The sequence below is a fragment of the Argopecten irradians genome, chromosome 11 (assembly GCF_041381155.1).
Source record: "Argopecten irradians isolate NY chromosome 11, Ai_NY, whole genome shotgun sequence".
Taxonomy (NCBI): domain Eukaryota; kingdom Metazoa; phylum Mollusca; class Bivalvia; order Pectinida; family Pectinidae; genus Argopecten; species Argopecten irradians.
Window position 1 is genome coordinate 32,652,314 of NC_091144.1, and position 18,346 is coordinate 32,670,659.

Sequence of the window (18,346 nt, forward strand, 5' to 3'; positions counted from 1 at the left end):
CTAACGTATATTGTCATAAAGGATGACCTTCATGCTTCATAACTTCCCTAATACTACTTTGGCAACATATCAGGGAGAGAGAGGGGAAAGAGGGAGAGAGAGGGGGGAGAGAGGGGGAAGAAAGGGAAAGAGAGAAAAAAATCTCTGTCAGCTATCAGCTGTTTACCGGTATATGCTTTATCAAGTTTCAAGTACATGAATGTATATCTATTAACTCTAAAACTAAATAACCTGAGTTAATTAACTAAAAGACATGTAAATGGCACGAAGGATGATTTTTGTCAAAAAATTTTAATATTTTTTCTCTATGTCTATCAAGTTTGTAGTACATCACAACATATATCCTAACAAACGGTAACGGCACGAGTTAACTAAATGACAGATATTGTCATCAGTGTCCTTTTTTAACTACAATTTGTAAATATCTTCTTATTAAACATTATGGAAAGTTGTTCAGCAAAATTTGGAGCAAGTATAGGTCCAAAATTCGGATCGCAAATTCCTCTATACCAGACTCGAATAGATACATATTACACAAGCCATAAATGCATTTATAATCAGTACACATCATACAAAATTATGGTATTATGATATTATTGCTTCGTAATTGAAATAAAGTTCTTGATTCTTCCAGTGATTATCCAACTTATTCTAAAACGAATTTACATTAATTGCTGATACTACATGTTCTGACAGTTTATTCCAAATATTTACAGTTCTTATAGCGAAATAGTTCTGTCTGACTAATGTTGTTGATCGTTTTGGGAATTTTTTTTCCGTATGTCCTCCAGTACTATTGCGGTCTGATGCATCTTTCCAAAGTTATATGGCATTGAAACATTCTTTATCGTAGAAATGACTTGTTATCTCATATAGTTCGATCATATCTCCCCTGATTCTCCTGAAGGATAGCGTTGGTTAATTTAGTTTCCTCAACCTGTCTTGGTAGGTCATGTTTTTCATTTCTGGGAGACATCTAGTTGCTCTTTTTTGAACACCCTCTATTTTTTCGATATGTTTTTTTAGATGTGGTGCCCACACAGGACTGGCATAATCGAGCTGGGATCTTACTAAACATTTGTATAGGGGAATAAATTACTCTTTATCCATAAACTGGAAAGTTCTTCTGAGACGTGCGAACATAGAATTTGCTTTCTTAACTTTTTCTGATATGTGTTCATCAAAAGTTAATTCCGAGTCTATAGTTACTCCTATGTCTTTTTCCTGGATAGTTTTCTGCATGTTGTTTCCGTTGAGATGATAAAATTGTTCAGTTTCATTGTGGTTCGTACTACTTCTTCTGCCTATTCTCATATGCTTATACTTTCCAGGGTGCATTTTTAGCAGCCATAGTGTCAAGGTCTTTCTGAAGATCTAGGCTATCTTGATTACTTTCAATTATTCGAAATATTTTAGTATCATCAGCAAATAAGTACATATCCGAGTGTAACAAAATAAGGCTCTGACGTAACGGGTCCAAGTGATTTTTGTGGTTTTTAATTATTATTTTATTTACCAAATGACTATATAACTGGTAATTTGGTGCAACTCATTGTGGATCCATATATCGTAAACCCTTCATGATTTAAATTTCCGTTCAATTAATGTCAATTAGTAATATTAACTTTAAATTGTATATTTTGATTTAGGCTGGCTTTCACTAAGGGTAACCTAACCGGGTTAAATGGACTTACGTGGTGAAAACTTAAGAGAACAGAACTATCAAAATGTCCATTCATAGATTCTTAATTAACGTTAAACAGAAAATGGTCAAGATGTACACGTGTCATTGCGATGTGGCAATTCGACACGTGGCATTATTTCAATTAATAAAAGTTAGCCTCGGTCACCAGAAAGCCAGTCTTAGAGAGAGCGGGCGGCCTGACAACATCAAACTGCTCTCTCTATTTCTCACATTGTTTGTAGATGTACTGACACTTTAATAAAACACGGGACAGAATTTCGAACCTGACTTCTATCTTATGTAACCGACGCACTGTTACACGAGTCGACTGTTTGAGGGAGATCATTCACGTAAATAAAAAACATTAAAGGTACTAAATCATTAGATTTACATAGATTCCTTAGGGTTTTTGTCTTCCTACAAACGTTCTTATAGCTGAAATTAGAAAGTTTTCTAAATCACAACCGTTAGTTTGAACTATTGGCAATGTTTATCAAAGTTGAAACATCGCCAAACACAACAAGAAATTGTATCTGTCGGCATTGACTGTTTACAACGGAAAGAACTGAGTGCATCTTTGAGTTCGAAATCGGGGTAGCTGAAATCTCATCCGGCTAATGGATATAGATGTAATAACACCACTAAGAGGCAACTTATATTTTATCGGTTACATTGGCCTGATAAAGCGTATACAGCGTATCTCAGTGGCGTAATAAATATGAAACGTAATTAGGGGGGGGGGGGGGGGGGGGGGGGGCAAAGGTCCTCAATATTTGGAACCCCCCTCCTCGGCCCGCACCCACAGGAGGAGATTAATACGCAAATTGCCATGTGAGCGCCGAAGGTGCGATATTTTTGTGTTTGAGGGGGGGGGGGGCGAGAATCTTCTACAAGAATAAATATTACGATTTAGAATGGCTAAGATGAATTTAACGATGCATTTTGATGAATTTGTGAGCGCCGAAGACGCGAGAATTTGGTGTTTGTGGGGTCCGGGGTCTCCCCCGGAAAAATATTACGACTTAGAATTCTACGATGCATTTTGATGAATGTGGGAGCGCCTGAAGGCGCGAGATTTGGGTGTTTGAAGGGGTCCGAGGGTCTCCCCGGGGTAAAAATATTACGATTTAGAATGGCTGGGATGAGTTTTACGATGTATATTAATGATTCTAAAGCGTTCTTAACATTATACTTTTTTTTATTTAAAGTGACCTGCATTTAGAAATGATAATTGTGAATGCCGTCATATCATTATGCAACTCTGCTCGATCTGAACATACCGGCTTCACACCATCGGCACATTGTTGTTTAATACAAAATAATAATGAATTAATTGTCTTACTATAAACAAATGAACCTTTTAAAAGACATTTTTAAAATAGTACGTAGAATCCCTTGATTGACATTTTTAGTCTAGTTCACGAAAATGTGCAGGAGGACCCTTTTTTCTTTCAAATTCTTCAAAATTTCAATTGCAATATTAGAACATTTCAGTCGGCGAAAATGGGGGGGGGGGGGGGGGGAGGCAAAAAGACATGTTTGCTCCCGTCCTGGGAAAAGAGGAGGTAATTTTTATCTCCTGACCCCCTCCAACCCCGACCCCCACCTCCCACCCCCGCTTCCTACGCCCTTGTATCTACATTGCCAAGTAAAACAGCATCCGTTCTATTAAGCTTTAGAGTATTTAAAGTTATATAACTAGTGACATGTAGGGGAATGTCCATTAGACGGATAGAGGTATAAATAGAGAATGTCAATTAGACGGATAGACACTATAACTAAGGATATATAGGGAATTTCAATTAGACGGATACATGTACATATTATAACTAGGGCTATATAGGGAATGTCCATTAGACGGATAAAGACTACAACTAGAGATATATAGGGAATGTCCATTAGATGGATAGACATTATTACTAAGGATATATACAATGTATAGGGAATGTCAAATATTGATATAATGATAAAATAAATACACGTACTTACTTAGTCCGCTAAACATGCCTTTATTATTAGTTTTTCCCCATTTTTTCCCTTATTATAAAGTCTATATATTGGGCCATTTTTTTAAAAGTCTAATAATATTGGCAGGTTTAGCGGAATAGTACCTAATATCACGAAAATTAAAATAAAATAACGGTAGAAGTAAGTATACACCATATGATATAATGAAAACTCTTCTTTATGGCTGCAAAAACATGTACAGTATATGATTATTTACACTTAGAAACTCTTCACAAAACTTCTGCATACGTTTCAACGTTTATTAGATTAACACATAAATCAGGAACCTGTAGTCGATAAATTTGTTTTTTTTTCAGTCGATAGCAGATATATCCATTAGACAGATGAGATTTCCTTCGATCGGATGTTTTGAATGTTCACGCATCGCGCATGGACATAGGGGTTGTTTACACTCGCCGAAAGATAATAATATGAAATAGTGACTAGGTCGTTTCTATTTATTTTCAGTTTTCTTCATTTTGAACAAAATTGTTATACAAACTTTTAAATTTTGTTATTAACACGAAGTACACAACTTTTACAATTATTTTTAGTTCTATAATTCTTTTTATCTTTTATTACATGATTTTTTAACGATTTAGTCCCTTTAAAGGGCCTAGTACAGAATCTTGTGGAACTCCTGATGTTACGTTAGTCCATTAGGAATCTATGCCGTTTACCGAAACTTTTTGCTGTCGACCTATTAAGAATGACGAAATCCAAGAGATTATTTGATTGGAAAAATTATAAGAATGTAGTTTGTTGATTAATCTGTTATGAGGAACCGTATCGAAAGCCTTCTGGTAATCCATATAAATACAATCTATTACGTGTCCTTTATCCATAGCTTCAGTCCATTTATCGAGTACTTCAAGTAGCTGTAAAGATGTTTATCGCCCTGATATAAAACCGTATTGCTTATCCGAGAAGTAGTTATTTATCCTCATGAATTTAGTTATATGTTCTCTTATGATGGATTCTAGAACTTTACATATTACTGACGTTAATGAAACTGGTGTATAATTTCCTGCCTCACTTTTGTCACCTTTCTTATAAATGGCAGAGACTCGAGCATTCTTCCAGTCGTCTGGTAGTGTTCCTGTTGATAATGATTGGTTGAATATTGTGGTCAGAGGATCTGATATTGACTCAGCAGTATTTTTTAGAAACATTGGATGTAGTTCGTCTAATGCTGGAGATTTTTCTGGTATAAGGTTCCTAAGTAATTTAAATACCATTTCGTTGTTGACAGTTAGCCTTGCCATTTGTTTAGTTACTTCCTTTGGGTTTAGATGTGGTGTTTCCTGTGAGTCTTCTTTTACAAACACACTACTGAAGAATTTTGATAACACCTTAGCTTTTCCAAGGTCTGTCGATAAATTTATCGAATTTTTACCTATTGAGTCTGAATAAAGATCACCAATGTCCGACTTTGATGTCGATTTAGATCTAATATAGTTCCAAATAATTTTGGGGTCTGTTTTGGCTCTTTTGGCTATATTGTGCTCATACTCTTTTCTTAATTTCCGAGTTAGTTTTCTCACTTTATTCCTTGCCCTGTTATATTGTGTCCTTACTCTCCGAATCCTTACTTCTTGAAGCTTTCCTAAATAACGAATGCTTCTTTTTAATTGCCTCCAACATGACTTGATCTGCTGTGAAGCTATGTTTGTTATTTCTAAATCGCGTTCGTAGACCGATAGATACATGCCGGTAGTCGTTCCGCCTTGGTTATCTCAATTTTTATTCGAAACGGACATTATTGATTTATTATCAAATTGAAAAAAAAAAAGATATTTTGAAAATAATTGAAAAGTGTCATTGTTGTATTTCAAACCAAACTGCAGCTACAACATTCAACAATCGGAACTATATCTTCGGTCATCCTGACTACCGTATTTACCCAACTTAGCAACCATCACCGTTTTAGATTTGACGTAAAAGTGGATTTATTTATGTAAATATATAGATTGAACAGTGTTTTGATTGCGTTAAAGGTGGTATGAACGCATTGGGATACAGACATATTCTACACGTAGCGCTAACCAATCAAAACACTGTTCAATCTCTATTTGAGTGGTCTTTATAGACAAGTTTAAATATGCATATTTGCAATTACATGCATTTAGGCAATCTCTCCCAGAGTGCATTGCGGTTACCCTTCAAAGCACGCTTGGAGAGATTGGCATTTAGGAATAGAAATCGCTCATTGATTAAAAGAAATATATTTTTTCTTCTATTAAATAGTATCGTCTTAGATAACTAGTTACACAATTTGTAATATTTATCATAATATATACATAGATTGTACTTGTATCACACGAGCGTGACTGCACCCTTATAAGGTCACTATACCAAATCTCTCGATATCAAAGATCAAATAACTGCAAACATTTGATCGTTTTTAATCGGGCATGAACTTTTGAATCATTCATTATACTGATAAAACATGTACTATACATATGAACATGAAACACCATTACATATAGATTATATCTGGACATCAAAACACTTTCAAAATGTTCGCCAAAGTAGTGTCTTTATCATAATAGTACACTCGATACTCAAGGGGTTACTTTCACTGTCATTATATCCAACACTTGACGATCTCATATTAAAACTGAAGACAGTTTAGGTGAAGAAATTCAATTTGATGATTACAGGGAGACCGACGCCCAACTTAAAACTTTTGATGTGACTTTCTATGAGATAGCCTATAGGGGTGGATATGATGGCAGCGATAATAACCCCTGGGATATCAAGGATTCCATTAATAGGCAAGTTCCGTTATATATTTTTTCGGGCAAAAGGGTGGCTGTTCTGAAGTCAAGCAATAAAGTTGCGATTGTTTGTTTCTAGATATTAAAACATGGGCTTACAAACGTGATCAATGTAAATATTAAATATAAGAAATATTCTAGAAGTAAAAGTAATGTTCGTAACCGCATTTTACCGAACACAAGTCACGATACGATACCGTTAGGTAAGGCAATAATTTGTCTATTCCGTCTTTGCATATTACTGAGTTATAGAACGTTACGCATGACTTCACAATCAATACCCACTCACAAGGGCAGGTAGTTCTTAAATATGCCAAGACGATATATATACATGTATGTCTAATTTCAATTGCCACAAGAGAGATGGGGCACTTACAACATTAGGACAACAGCTAGCTAATGAAATTTGAACTAGCCTGTCAGCAAACGAATATTGCATACTAAGCCATAAATCAATTTGCAAAAGAAACCAGATAAAGAAACAAATATAATTTTCATATTTTCATATTGTCAGCAGATTAATTCGAGGTAAGTGAAAATGTGACCTCAAAAAGGGGGAGGGGCGTTTATATATGGAGTTGAGGGCGCTTGGGCGCTTATTGGATCGAATACGATAATTATTTAGAGACTGGGTAAATACGGTAGATGTACATATATATGTGTACCCTAGGGTCAGTCCAACATGTGCCCTATCTGTCATTAACACAGCTTAACATTACTGGGTTATCTCATATAGAGAGGTTTGTTGGATCAATGTACAACTACCTATACTATACATAAAACCAAAGGTCGGTTGGTATAATGCGGTGACCACGTCAGCTGGGGTTTGAAGTACATTGTACAATTTTTGATATCTCGAACTGGTATAAATATCTATATATATACATCAGCGAGGTACCGGTTGATATTATTTGTGGAAGAAGATCATTAACGGACGAACAAGGGGTATGGAAAAACCCGCTTATCTAAGATTGTTCTATTTAAAGTGTTACATATATGTTACCTTTATATAAAACTAAAAAAAATACAGTGTCTAAACTCCACTTAGATCCGCTTACATAACAGACCGTAGGCTGATTACGTGGGTAGCCAACGATTGGTTGATTGCAGCACGTTTCATTACAAATATTTTTTTAAAACTTGACCCATTTTGTTCGTGTAATTTTTAAGGAAATAACGGTTCGGCCCTCATGATCAGTTACTAAATAAACAAATAAACATCTTTGAGACATCGTCGGTGTAAAGTTTCTCCCGTAAGTGTCCACAAGGACGTATCTCTTACTTACAAATCCTTGGTGTCCACTACTGATCAGTCGATATCTGACCGGCACCACATTTTGAGATATGAGAGTTACTTCCCTTCATTTTAGATAACTGTGCTTAAAACATGGCTGTGATGTCATCTTTTGTTGTCCCCAGTACTTTATTTAGACTATTGTTCAAGTACTTGTTCTGTCTGTAGATTAGTACACCTTTCACTGTACATTAGTTTACCTGCAGCTGTAGATTAGTTTCAACTAATCTACAGTTCCAGGCAAACTAATGTACAATGAAAGGTAGAGAGTGACACTACATACAGCATTGTAAAATTGGACAGATAAATAAAAAATAAATGTAATCAAATTCAACATAAATGTAATAGAACACTTCAATAATACATATTATTACATATTTTCTGTTTTATATATTGATTCGTGGACATCGGCATAAATCCAATCACATCAACCACAAGGCATAAAATTACTCCTTGTGTTGAAAATCACGACTCTTTAGTATTTCGACAGCACAGGCATTCCTACAATGATGTTTTAATTTTAGATAGATATGTGTACTTTCTTTCTTTGAAAAGTGAATGAATGATTTCGGTATATTTCCCAATAATTTCACTGTTAATTGCTTCATTTCTTGAATACATACACGTAACACATAAATCCACATTTCCCAAATTGAATGATTTCGGTATAATTCCTTATCCAAGAATCACACAAAGCCTACTGAACAAATTTGAAATTTTAAGCTTTCTTTTCATCACTTTGCCGTTTTCACTGAATTTCAATGTAGTTTCCTTTAGAATCCACTAAATCTTGATATTTGATTTTAGGACCAATCATATTCTTCATTTCATAACGTAGAGCGGTATATTCAAAATTAATACATTTCCATGATGATCCTCCATATCTTGTGAATTTTTGACAAGTTATATCCAAGTAAATCGTCTGCCTCTGACATAAACAGCAGTTGAATTAAAATATCACAAAATAAACTCTCTTATTGGAAATTTGATAATCATTTTAGATAATTTGACTTCGTAAAGATCTGATCTGCACTGTCTGCCATGTTGCCTCTTGTACTGCTCCAATCAGAATGAAGAAAACTCATACTCACAAAAAGTCTCTGGTAATAACATTGGTATAGAATTTCATGAAAAATTCATGCAATGCATGCATGACCAGAGTAGACATATTACAACAGTTACTGTGCTGACATGTTCAGTGTCAAAGATGGTTGAAGGCCTTACCTGTAGCTGTAGATTAGTTACACAATAGTCATAGTTAGCATTGTACATCAGAGTGCCATGTTTTAAGTAAGAGAAACACCTCAAACTGTAGATTAGTCAAGTTAATGAACAATGCTCGGTCCTTCGGGCCTCGCATTGTTCATTATCTTGACTAATCTACAGTTTTCGGTGTTTCTCCTATACATCATGAATACACGCAGGTTTTTTTTCTTTCATAAACGTTTCAAACCTTTTTTGTTGTGATCCATCCTTGCTTTATAAAAATATTTTGATAAAAGGAGTTGGAACATAGGAGGGCTAAATTTTCTCCCCGGTTGGATATTTTTTGTAAAAATGCATCACACCAGGCAAGTATTGTGTATATATATCACTGCATGTGTGTGTCCCATAGGGTGCTCATTTTTATCTTCTGCTTTTTCAACAATAACAATAAAATAAAAATAAACAAAAAATACACGCTATTGCCTTTCCTTAAATCTTTTTGTTTGATGAAGTCATACTAAACCTAAATATCATTGTAAAATATGACATCAAAGAAGACTATATATAAACACCTAACAATTGTAACCTATACAGATCAGTTACTTCATTTGTAGAAGATTATTGAGTTTAAAAGAGGTGGTACAATCGGAAATCATGGTAGGTGGCGCTGCTTTGTTGGTATTTACCGATTTTTATTTTAAAGTACAAAAAAGCAACCCATATTAGCCCACCATAAAATCAAAATCGGCTGTGGGCCATCATGCACCCCGTCCTTTGATGTGAATAAGGGAAGCAACTGGACTTTACTTAAACAAAATTAAGCAATTTTTTGTGCCGTCTTGTTTCATTTGACAACAGAAATTAATGAAAACATTATTTAAATTTTAATTAATCACTATGATTCAGAGAGCAATATTTGTGACTGTACACAAATCAATTCAGAACCGAAAATAAGAGAACAAAATTAAATACATAGTTCTGAAACGTTGTGATAAAAAGAGAGGAAATGATATAAGGGGAGTAACTCGTATTGGATTCGGCACGGCTACTTATATACCAATACCAAGGGGAAACTATTTTAACAGATGCCCGATCAGACATGAAACAACTGTTTAGTTTTGTAATCAGTGCTGCAGAAATAAACAAAACATCAGAGTTAAAACTAATACGTTCTTTAGCCTGTGTATCAAATATTAAAAAAAAAAATAAAAAAAATATAACAAATAAAAACAAACAAACAAACAACAAAAATAACAACAAAACAAACCATGGTTTGTCATACATCGTATATCATATGTACATCACCAATTCGCTCCCAAACCGTACTTCATCATCGATACTCCAGGGGTTGCTATCACTGTTGTTATATCTATGTTAGTGATAGTTATTGTAGATATCCTAATTCTGGAGTCTGGACATCTATGTTTAATAATTGAACAATCGCGTTTGGGTTCTCTTATTTTACGTCCTTTTAACGGCTAGGATCATGAAAGGACATGCCCGGAGAAAAACCACCGCCCAGCGGCGTAACAATTAGACCCCCGCGTACCATTAAGGCATATTATTATTAACGACTATATTTCTTTTAATATTAAGTAACATTGAGTACAACACACGATAAATTACATGACCATGTAAACAATTCGAAGGTACATGTAGCAATATTCAGTTTAATCATATTTTAAACGGAGGAATGCAATCAAAATTGATAAATGTATACTTATACATATAGTATCTCTCAGAGATAAATTCTGTTTACATATGCATGTTATCAGAGAACAATATAGACTTTCAACCGCGAGTGCAACTGCACGTATACCAATCGATTTCAATGCAGGTTGCTAACCTTCCGGATTTAACATGCACTACTGGCATTACAAGCTTTACTGCACGATGATCTAACGATAATTGTACTTTATACGACTACTGTACAGGTAAAGGTCCCGAGCAGACACCAAAAGGAGTACGTGTTAACTTTACAAATTTTAAATCATCATTTTAAATGGCTGATTTATACCGCTGAATCTATTACAGAGCTGTTTGTCTCGGAATACCATTCTAAACAACTTGTTAACTGGAATCCGATTGACTGCAGGATGGCGGTTTTTCTCTGACATATCCGGATTTTCTCTACCAGTAAATCCTATCAAGTTCTTATATGCCTATTATTAAACTATGTTGATAACTATAGCAAATTAATCTTTTATTTTTATGATTTTAATAACATTTGTTTAGACTAGGTTGATCGGTTTAATGTCTTGATCACAGTCAGGGTCATTTAAGGACGTGCCAGGTTCAAATTACGGAAGAAAGCAGGAATATCCGGAGAAAACACCGACCTTCAGCCAGTTACTGCCAAGTGCTCCATACATGTGGTATTCAAACTCGCGACTAAGAGGTATGTGGAGTTCAAGTGATCTTATCCTTTATTAGCCTGTCCCAAAATATCAGAACCCAGATTTATGTAAATCATGTTCCGTTTCTCCCAAGGATGTTTCTGGTTTGATGATGACAAAGAAACCAGAGTTTCAAGGAGAAAACACCAAACACGAATGGCTAGTATACACGTGCATCTGTGTCAAGTACACGAGTTATCAAGTCGTTCCCCAGGAGGCGATTACTGTATGTATGTCAGACACTTGAATTACCACGGCTCCTATTTATTCCATAACCTTCAGTGAAGATTACGACAAACACGCTAATTCCACTAATTAGACTAGTGTTTATTTCTAAGCGAAAGCATATGAATACGGCGTCATTTTCCATGGTCAAAACCCTTGCATATACACATGACATAATTATTGCGATTTGTATAAAAAACACTGCTAGTTATTTTACGTTATTACGATGAGCAAACTACCCAATTAAATAGCATTCCCTTAGTCAACAACATACCAGTGTTTGAGGGATGAATAGAAATGAAGATAGCGCCTTGGCACACACCAAAGCGTTTAACACAAAAAAACGGGACATGGAAAAACCTAATTATGTGATTCAATGCAATGCATTATTGGTCACATTCTTTTGAGATTTTAAAGAGTGTAACAAATTGGACAAGAAGTGTAAACAGCATAAGATATTTAAGGATTAACTTGAATAGATTTTTTATGTTATGGAGATATAACACAAAAATCTGAGTGTACTCTAAATAAACCGCGATGAGAGTACACTCAGATTTTTGTGTTATATCTCCATAAGACAATCTATTTAAATTAATACTTATAATTCAATTTACTAAAGATAATCTCTTCAATACTCAAAATTCATTTTGGGACTCTTTTGTCTATGAAATTATTACGCTGTTATCTCAGCCAATCAGAAGCAACGTCACAAACGGCGACGCCATTTTTTCCTGTATGGGCTGATAAAGTAAATTTTTAAGCTAATGAACATGCTCGTAACAAGCAAAATTGAATTATTCTAATTTAACTCTTCTTTGTTGGATTCAAGTTGTGCTTTCACCCTTTTAAGAAACGTTTTGGACTTTGTCCCTTGCACGCCATAGTCTACAGGAAGGGTATTTTCTTGATTGGCTAAGTACAATTCTGACACCGACACCCTATAGCTACATGTACCTTCAGGAAAGTTTCAGTAAGGCAGCACTATAATTTAGCCAAAGGGATCTTAGAATTAGTTACAGTTTATATACTTATGGAACCACCAGAGTGCCCTAAGACCATTTTAGGGATCTAGATTTTAAAATCGGTAAAATCATACTCTACATAGTATTACATGTATATACGTAAAGGGTGGAAAGTCCCCGACAAAAAAACTTCTTCCACACCTAACTTCAGCGACTAAATATCACAATTATATCAAATCTTCATAAAATCGATAACTACCGCTGGAAAGAGCGATATTTTTTTCCTTTCAAAATCACCCTACACATCTATACAAAGTGTCTCCCATAAAACGTCTAAAATGGTCTTAGGACACTCTGGTGGATCCATACTATGTAAACTCAACTGTATGTTATGGAGATTACTATAACATAATTAATATACATGTAGCAGTTAGTCGCTTTGGTCGCTAGCACAGGAATATGAGAATTAATAAGTTAGATAAATACACATGATCTATAGAACGTGATTTTACCGATTTTTGATCTAAACCCGTAACACGCCTACAAATGGTCTATGGGTAGTCTCTGATCAGTCCAATAATATACATGTACATTTTAACCAATTCTCGGATTCTTGTGTCAATTCATTGTGCGATATTTTTAAACTACAACCTCAGGTGACATGGGTGTATTGCATGTAGATACTAGAATGTTTTCTCTATTCATTGTGAGACATAGTTTCATAGCTATACGATAAATGCCCTTTGCTGTTGAAATTATGTAAGCGTAAGCGCAATACAATCATACGAAACAACAGCAGACTGACAACAAGAGTTATAACGATATCCTGGTATGTACATAATTGTTATATTTACATCAAGAGCCATTATTCGATGAAAAATGCATTGTATCAATTACGTGCCGACTGATATAAGAACAAATAGCGCATTCATATAAATACTCCGGGTAAATGTACTACGTGTTTCGCAAGGTAAAGCGTCTTTTATTTCCCGAATTCTACACAGTAATGCTGGATTATCTCATGATATACACCCATGTCGCTAAGGCTATATAGTGATGTTTGGATAAGTAACTTGCTGTCACGGCTTTCTTAGAGGATATTGATGCAGATTTCAAAATAACGGGATGTTTTAATTGTGAAATTGTAATAAAATATCGAAGTACACTGAAAAAAGTCACGTGCTTGACACGAGCGTAAAAAGTATAACGTGACGCAACCCAAATTGATACGCTACCCAAATTGCATCACTTTTAATATATATGAAAAAGAATTTTCATTTTATACTCTAAACTAACAATAACTGTCGTGAACAAAAATTGAGGCGATTAACAGTGACTGTGACAATTTTTGTATGTCCTATTTCTTCATGTTGCTTATTATCTCTACTTAAACATGAAAATAATGAAATTTTGAAGAAAAAAAATCCAGGAAACGACATCTTGCGACAACCCTAAAATCACCAGATATTTTAAAACATGGAAAACAATTGCTGAATGGGATATTTTTGACAGATATGTGGCATTAATCAACTAAAAAAATGTTGGAATTTTCCTTAAATGAATTCTAACACTTTATCATGTCTAGGCGTATATTAATCAAACAATATTTAGAATATTTAAAATATCTAGATTTTGGATACTCAAATTTGCTGAAACACAGGGCTGGACCGTGCATGCTTCAAAGCTCTCTATTTATAAATATACGCACTGCTGACAAGTAAACAAATCGTGAAATTGAAGCTGAAGGCATCTGTTTGTGGAATGTTAAAAGAACAATCTGTATTCAAGCACACGTAAGAAAAGTCAATCTGATTAAAGTACAGATCCTTATTCTCACTACGTTTGATAAGGGGATCTGACAACACCCCATTAGGGGTCACGTCCAGATGACCTTTTGAAATGGCCAATCAAATTGGCACTGCCAGAATCCTAACCGGGGACGAAATAGTTTGAAAGAGCTGTCCGAATTATTTTCGTGTATGTAGTCATCTCGCCCAAAGAGCACAACAAAGCGCTAAATCTATATTTTTACTGGGACGAAATGGCGTAATCAATTGACGTTGCAAAGTATACAAAATGTATTTGATCTGAAGTACACGTGGTATAAAGGTCACCGAACATGACCCTTTATGGGTTTTTATCAGATCCTCTATTAAACGGAGAGGTTATAAGGATCTGTGTTTTAATCAGATTGAAAAAAATTTAAACAATTTTTCTTCAAAAAGTGTACCAATTTGGCTATTTAAACCCTATACAACATTTGGTGACCCTTAGGTAAAATATCCTGATCATTCATATCCGTATGAAAGAGTATTCGGGTTTTTTTTTTTAATTTTATTTTTTTGAACGCATAGGTGTTATCTAGATAAGAATAGAAATATTTAACTTCCTGGTGACAATGCAGTGTATATGTAAGTCAATACCTCCGGTATAATCTCTATAGGAGTTTAGTCCTACAAGACATCATGCGTACCGGTTAACATACCTTGATAAAGACATACCAGAAAGCAATTTAAAAGTTCTATAAATCTTTAAATCTATGAATATTGACGGAGTCGATGTGATTTACGAGTGTATGTATCTTGTTCGAGGGATAAACATTAGAGTTAGGATCATCATATGCAAAAGTTGGAGAGCTAACGACAGGTGCTTGTTCAAGGTAAGTGGGTCATACTTCTGGATACATAGGTAAAATGCATACGTAATGGTAATATATATATATATATATATACAAAATTAGGTAAAATAACCGGAGAAGACCTTGTCTTAGTCCACTCATTGAAATGTATGTGCATATAAAATAGAAAGAATACATCAGAAGCACAGAGATATGAGAATTAATTATAATTTATATAATTATGGACCCACCAGAGTGCCCTAAGACCACTTTTAGACGTTTTAAGGGTCTAGATCCAAAATCGATAAAAATCGCTCTCTACATAGTACTAAACGAGTACTGACTATGCATGTGTAATGGAGAAGGGTTTTTTTAATCGTTTTATCAATGTGTTTACCGCCACAATGCCTTATGCATGTAAAACCCCGCCTTTTTATTACGGAGGGCAACTGTTTTTGATATTCAACTAATAACAAACCCCCTCCTACGAAAGCTTAGAATAGTCACAGTTTTTTATCCCCTTTTAGGCTTTCGCACGTCTTATCATTTTGTTCACGGTAACTGATTAGTTAAGTTTTCTGATATTCTACATCTGACCCCTAACATTTGTGAGTTTGAGGCGCGACTGAACAATAGCTATAGATACAAAATTTAGGTGTAGGCCCGAGTAATAATTGTTGGTCGGTGTGTTTTATCTGGGACTCGCAAAACCTCAGATTTTTTTGGCATTCATATACAGTAAAACTTTGCTATAACGAATCCCATTGGACCAGCATATATAATCAGTTATAATAGAAATTCGCTATAGAGTTTCTGATACTTTAATCAAAGTCATGGGCTGAATGCACCCCGAATCAACGTGCTTACTAAGCTATCTCACAAATTCCAAAGTCGACAAGAATGACTTCTTTGACAGATTTTCCATATGTATTTATAATTGTTTGATCATATTTGATGTTCCATCAACCGATTCCCTTTTTGGCCCTTAAATTCACTTTACAACAAGGCTATGTCAATTTTTTTCAGAACACAATCCTGAGAAAAAATGTTTTAGAGCAAATATTTGCTTGACGGGACCACGAAATCACTTCTTATCAAAAGATAGTTCGTTATAAGCAAATTCATTTTACGTTTCTCAAAGAAGTATGAATAAATAGGAACCAAAACAAAACCGGGGATTTGATTTTACTCCGTAATAAGCAGAAATTCCTATCAAGCAGATTCGTCTTAAGAAAGTTTTAATGTATTTATTTTCAGTATTCAAAGCTGCACGGTGATTCTTAGAAACTGGAAGAATTATTTTCAAAATTTTACAGTTAGAAAATTTTAGTAAACTGTAATTCTATAGCAATGTTTACTTGTTCGTTATATACCTTTTAGTCAAAAAATATTTTTCTCGTTTCACTTTCACACATAGTCAACAACATATGAACAGACGGGGAGATAATACGGCGCCTTGGCTTACATATATAACATATTTGCATACTCGATAAATTGTTTATGGGAAGATAAAATATTAATTACATTGCAAAGTGTTGTTACACCAGAGGATTTCTGATTCTTTGATGAATAATTTGAAAAGTTGTTTTCGTCTGTTCTAATGAAATTATATCTAAAGTTCCATACATTAAGCTACACGTTAAAAACTAAAACGCTGATCAGCATATGGGCATCTTATTTTCCCACGGAAATAACAATATATGTGGTGACTAAAAGATGTTTTCTGTTAAGAATTTAATCATTTTCAAAATGTAACCTTGATCCTGTTTCTTGAACCCCAAGAAATTCTTACATTCTAAAAGAGCGTAATTAACAATTTTCTCACGCAATATTTTTGTACACTGAACAAAAGTTCAAAATGCATATAGTATAAATTTACTATAAAATGCACAAAAAATATTAGTTGTGTATTTTGCAAAATATATGTTGCGTGTGCCTGATTGTTTAAAACTTCACTGGAAAACAAAACCCTCGTTATCATAACATATCAATGTTTTGACCCATATGCTTCAGTTATAATGAGTTATGTACATATATGTATATATGTATGTATCCGTGATTTAACCTGTGTCTAATGTAACTATTCACCAACAGTTTTTCTGATCGTCTGTACAATTAATTATTTACTGTAGCATGCCTCCTTTTACGAACGATTTAACATAAACAAAGGTTGTTTATCTAAAACCAGAAAATGTGTACCGTCAAAACTGCAAGAAGACTCCTGATTCTAGTTCTATAGATTAATTTAAAACGATCGTATTAAAAAATACATGCAAAAGGAATTGTTTGAATGAAAAAGAGTTGGGACAAATATATATATATATATTTTTTTGAAAGGTCCTAAGATATATTGAGGGTGATAAATATCTTTAATCATACAACTACATATGTATGTTAGAGTATATATAGATATTATGAGTATGCTATTCGGCGACTTTAATTGAATGCTTCAGAGAGGTAATTACCGCTATGAAAAAGAGACAAAAATGTGAAAATACACACATGTATACTGCATAAGCACCCCACCCCATACTGCATACTAGGAGGTCGCTCTAAAATAACTTTACCAAACCTGTTAATGGTTTTATTGTCAGTATACAAGGGATATGATAATACGACAGAGTCTGCAACGATGATTTATAACTGATTTTGTTTGAATGACATGGGGTAAAAAAACCGGGTCATTACCTACAAAACGTTATACCTGCAATATTTCAAAAATCATACTGAATGTGCACCCAGTGGTTCAAACTGTACACGCATAGTCTCTTACCAATGTATGTTATGAATTTGTTTTTGACCGAGATGTTATGACTGTCTATTTGTTATAATAATAATCATGTTAGGGTGACAAAAATCATTCGTATATCGTCGATATGTTTTTCCTTGGGAAACATTTAGTGAATGAACAATTTATGTATGTAAGTATTAGAAATCATAATGATAAGCCAAAATTCTACAATGGATCTGTTTAACCGACTACCGCTGTCGGATTTGAGATAGTAGTGATCACTACACACTAGTACTGTATTGGGGATTATCGGTAAACTGTCTACAACATATACATGTATACACGTACAAGAGTTACCGGGATTGTGTTCACAGAGCAACAAAACAAAACCAGATCTAGTTTGTAAATAAGAATATAAATCCAAAATAATTTATGAATGTTCAA

General features: G+C 34.4%; 1 protein-coding gene across 1 annotated transcript in view; it reads left to right on the forward strand.

The window, feature by feature from the left end:
- Nucleotides 1–14,626: 14,626 nt before the first annotated feature.
- LOC138335344 (chitin synthase chs-2-like) overlaps nt 14,627–18,346 on the forward strand; it is a 31,310-nt gene continuing 27,590 nt past the window's right edge. Inside the window, exon 1 of the mRNA XM_069284384.1 lies at nt 14,627–15,213. The gene's annotated coding sequence lies outside the window, so the exon portion shown is untranslated. The remainder of the gene's footprint in view (nt 15,214–18,346) is intronic.